We start from the raw sequence: 5,525 nt of genomic DNA, 5'->3' as shown, positions 1-5,525 counted from the left end.
TCACCCTCCAAGCTCATCATTAAGCTCACCCTCCAAGCTCATCATTAAGCTCACCCTCCAAGCTCACCCTCCAAGCTCATCATTAAGCTCGGGGCCCTGGGTCTGAACCCCGCCCTGTGCAGCTGGGTCCTGGACTTCCTGACGGGACGCCCCCAGGAGGTGTAGGTAGGAAGCAACACCTCCACTAAGCTGATCCTCAACACTGGTGCCCCACAAGGGTGCATGCTCAGCCACCTCCTTTACTCCCTGTTCACCCATGACTGCGTGGTCATGCACACCTCCAACTCAATCATCAAGTTTGCAGATGACACAACAGCAGTAGACCTGATTACCAACATTGAAGAGACAGCCTACAGGGAGGAGGTGATGGCCCTGGCGGAGGGGTGCCAGGAAAATAACCTTTGACTCAACATCAACAAAATGAATGTTGGATTGTGGACTTCAGGGGACAACAGAGAGAGCACATCCCTATTCATATCGACGGGACAGCAGTGGAGAAGGTGAAAAGCATCACTGACAATCTGAAACCACACAGAAAGTTTAGTGAAAAAGGCGCAACAGCGCATCTTCAACCACAGGAGGATGAATAAATTTGGCTTGGCACCTAAAACCCTCACAAACTTTTACAGATGCACAACTGAGAGCATCCTGTCAGGCAGTATCACTGCCTGGTACGGCAACTGCACCACCCACAACCGCAGGGCTCTCCAGAGAGTGATGCGGTCTGCCCAACACATCACTGGGGGCACACTGCCTGCCCTCCAGGACACCTACAGCACCCAATGTCACAGGAAGGCCATAAAGATCATCAAGGACATCAACCACCAGAGCCACGGCCTGTTCAACCAGCTATCATCCAGAAGGTGAGGTCAGTACAGGTGCACCAAAGCTGGGACCGAGAGACTGAGAAACAGCTTCTCTCTCAAGGGAATCAGACTGTTAAATAGCCGGCCACCACCCGGTTACTCAGCCTGGCACCTTAGAGGCTGCGGCCCTATGTACAGAGACATGGAATCACTAGTCACTTTAAATGGAACACTAGTCTTTTTAAGAATCTTGACACACTGTTTTACTCATTTCATATGTATATACTGTACTCTACTGTATTTTAGTCATTGTCACTCAGACATTGATCGTCCTAATATTTATATATTTCTTAATTCCATTATTTTACTTTAGATTTGTGTGTATTGTTGTGAATTGTTAGATACTACTGCACTGTTGGAGCTAGGAACACAAGCATTTAGTTAGATACTACTGCACTGTTGGAGCTAGGAACACAAGCATTTAGTTAGATACTACTGCACTGTTGGAGCTAGGAACACCAGCATTTAGTTAGATACTACTGCACTGTTGGAGCTAGGAACACAAGCATTTTGCTACACCCTCAATAACATCTGCTAAATATGTGTATGTGAGCGATACAATTTGATTTGATTTGAAGGAGTCGCAAGAGCGCGATGTGACAAGGAAATCCCGGCTGGCCAAACCCTCCCCTACCCTAGACAATGCTGGGCCAATTGTGCTCCACCTCATGGGTCTCCCAGTCATGGCGGGCTGTGACACAGCCGTGAGATTGAACCTGGGGCTGTACGACGCCTCAAGCACTGCGATGCAGTGCCTTAGACCGCTGCGCCACTCGGGAGAGCTTCACCACAGAATTGTATAGTGAGTACTGTAGTATTCTATTTGATAGTAAACTGTAGTGTATTTTCATGTTGGTCTGTCCACCTAATTACAATGCCAAGACCAGGAGTTGTGATCCGACCAGGAATAACTCTGGACTCAAGTCATAGACTTTTACACGGGTTTGTTTATGTTTCCTGGTCAGGTCATGTGGTCAGGAAAACTCCTGGCCTCTACCAATTACAATGACGTCAGTCTTTGTTCTATAATTTTGATGTCTAATGATGATGGAGAGATGCCTTTATTCATTTCCTTTCCCTTCACATTCCTTGTGTTGCTTGTGTTTTTTTTATCTCTCTGTGTGCTAGGTGGTTTCCTTTGTCTGATTACTGGGCACAAACAGATAGAAAGATCAAGGCCTGATGGAGTGTAACACTGCTGCAGAGAGAGAGAGAGAGTGAGAGAGAGAGAGAGAGAGAGAGAGAGAGAGAGAGAGAGGGAGAGGGAACATTTAACTGGGTGACTGTCTGTAAGCCAAATCTCTTTTCTGACATCAACACAAGGCACTTTAGCTAATGTCTTTTCCACTCATTCTGGTAAAAGTGCAGAACTCAAAAAATAGACTCCTCAACGTTTCTGAAATGAACCTGGCTGTGCTCTGCAACAGAGGATGGTTCCCGTTTCTACAGTATGCTAGACTACATATACTCTGAATAACAGTGCTACTGCCATGGCTACTGTCATGTCACAGACAGACAAAAAATTGAAGTTGAGAGCTCAGATCAAATCATTTACCTGAGTGAGTGAGTGAGTGAATGAGTGAGTGAGTGAGTGAGTGAGTGAGTGAGTGAGTGAGTGAGTGAGTGAGTGAGTGAGTGAGTGAGTGAGTGAGTGAGTGAGTGAGTGAGTGAGTGAGAGAGAGAGAGAGTGTAAAACACAACCTGATCTAATGACCACACGAGGGGACAGCTTTATTACAGGCCATACTATTTCTAACTGCCTTAATCACCTATTTCTCACATCTTGGCCACAGCACAGTAGACTATGTGATTACAGACATTGACCCTTTCTCTCTCGGCTCATTCACTGTCAAGCCACTAACACCTCTGTCTGATCACAGCCAAATTACGTTGTTCCTCAAAAGAACAGACATGGAAACAACCAGACATTCACAGCCCATACAGATGGGCCCAAAACAGCACAGAGGAATACCAGAAAGCAACCTGGAACCAAAATATCCAAACACTCTTAGATAACTTTCTGGACACCACATTCACTCACAGTAAAGAAGGCATCAATCTAGCAGCACAAAACATCAACTATATATTCAGGCAAACGGCAAAAGATACAACTGAAATTGATACAAATACAAATAAAAAAAGACCACAGATGACAACTGGTTTGATGCAGATTGTAAAATCATGAGGAAAAAGCTTAGAACACTATCCAACCAAAAGCACAGAGACCCAAATAATGGTGAATTACGCCTTCATTACTGTGAGACTTTAAGACTCTATAAACGTACACTCAGAACCAAAAAAGCACAGTACAACAGCAAGCAGCTGACGCTAACTGAGGAGTCCATAAACACAAACAACTTCTGGCCAAATTGGAATAAAGAAAAAAAATCTAACAAGAGGAATTAGCGATACAAAATGGTGACTTATGGACAACCCATTTTAAAACGCTCTACAACACCGTTCAAATGGACACAAACGCAGAGCCATGGCAAATTCAGGAGAAGTTGAATGGATTAGAAAAAGCTATGGGACTCCCCAATAACTGACCAGGAGCTCTACAAGAAACTTCAGGGCCTCAAATTTTAAAAAGCATGCGGACCTGATGGCATCCTAAATGAGATAATCAAACTCAGTAGTGCAACATTTCAATTGGCTATATTAAAACTGTTTAATTTAATTTAATTCCGAGTGTAGGTTATTTCCCTGCCATCTGGAATCAAGGACTCATAGCCCCAATCTTTAAAAACAGAGACAAATTTGACCGTAACAATTACAGAGGCATTTGTGTGAACAGTAACCTGGGGAAGGTTTTCTGTAGTATTATAAATGTAAGAGTTCTAAACTTCCTTAATAAGCACAATGTCTTGAGTAAAAGCCAAATGGGATTTATACCAAAACATTGCATGACTGATCATATTTACACCCTACACACCCTGATATATAAACATGTCCACCAAAATAATACCAAAATATATGCTTGCTTTATCGACTTCCAAAAAGCATTTGATTCTATTTGGCATACAGGACTGTTCTACAAAGTTATTAAAAGTGGTGTAGAGGGTAAAACATAAAACATAATTAAATCAATGTATACTGGAAATACGTGCAGCATTACAATTGGAAATAATTATTTAACCGGGGCCTTCGCCAGGGTTGCAATCTGAGCCCTGCACACTTCAATATTTACATCAACGAATTTGCCACTATTCTAGAAAAATCCTCAGCCCCTGTTGTTAGTCTCCACAATTCAGAGTTTAAATGCCTACTCTTTGCAGATGACCTATTTCTGCTGTCACCCACAGCACATAGCCTACAGCAGAGCCTGGACCTGCTAGGGCAGTACTGCCAGAGTTCTGTAAGATTCTCCTACATGTCCAGAGGAAAACTACAAACAATGCACGTAGGGCAGAATTAGGCCAATATCCACTAATAATAAAAACTCAAAAAAGCGCCATTAAGTTTTGGAATAATCTAAAATACAGTGAGCCCCCTCATATCATTACCAAGCCCTGCAATGCCAAGTACTGAGCAAAGAGAAGAGTCCCCTCATCCAGCTGGTCCTGGGGCTGAGTTCACAAACCTGTTCTACTAACATACTGAAGCCTCAGGACCAGAACATCCAATCAATCAGAATAAACCAAATTACCAAATTACAGTCAAAACAAAACAACATTGATTATTAGGAAACACAAGCACAAAGCAAAATGCAGTGCTATCTGGCCCTAAATCGACAGTACACCGTGGCTAACTATTTGGGAAAAACCTTGACAAAGTACAGGCTCAGTGAGCATAACCTTGCCATTGAGAATCCAATCAAACACAGGAAAACCTGGCTCCCTGTAGAGGAAAGGCTGTGCAACCACTGCACCACAGCAGAACCTGAGAGAGAGCTGCATGTCCTGACAAAATGTCAAAAATATAAAACAATTAGAGAGTGTAATTTCCCCAAATGTTAAACCCTTATTCAAGGTTTCAAATACCTCTCTGATGAGAGTAGGCTACTCGTCCTGTTGGGGGAGGACGCAGAGAGCTGTGGGTTGGCAGAGCACTACATTGCTGCCTGCCATAAGATGAGGGACAGTGTCTGACAGACCAATCCACCTGTATGTCCTCAACTGTATGCTTATTGTTTGGTAGCATGGTATCAAGGAATGCCATGATCAGACCATGTGATGTGGTATACTAGCTTCCTCCATCATATGGACTGTCCTGCTTCCCTCTCCAGACCAGCATCAATAGTTGAAGTGAAATGCAGTAGTTCTTCAAGCATGTCCTTTGGGGGAAGTACATGAGCTATTATGAGAGTTAAATCTCAGAGTATCTCTCATAGATATAGAGGAGGTCTGATGAGAAAATAATCCTGCAGAAACAGGAAATGACATAGATATAGAGGTGGTCTGATGAGAAAATAATCCTGCAGAAACAAGAAATGACATAGATATGGAGGAGGTCTGATGAGAAAATAATCCTGCAGAAACAGGAAATGGGAATTATTATGCAGATTATAACTAATGGATATTTTTTTTAGGGGTTGATACATTTTCTGAAAACATTTTATGGAAAGTCCAAATTATAAACTTTAGAAGCCTATATAAACATTGAATATACAACTAGTATATATTTATTGCTGTCCAGGAAAAACTCCCAGTAACAAAAGAG

This window comes from Oncorhynchus nerka, linkage group LG15 (assembly GCF_034236695.1).
Source record: "Oncorhynchus nerka isolate Pitt River linkage group LG15, Oner_Uvic_2.0, whole genome shotgun sequence".
Taxonomy (NCBI): domain Eukaryota; kingdom Metazoa; phylum Chordata; class Actinopteri; order Salmoniformes; family Salmonidae; genus Oncorhynchus; species Oncorhynchus nerka.
The sequence above is the reverse complement of the archived record's forward strand: the minus strand, read 5'-3'. Positions refer to the sequence as shown.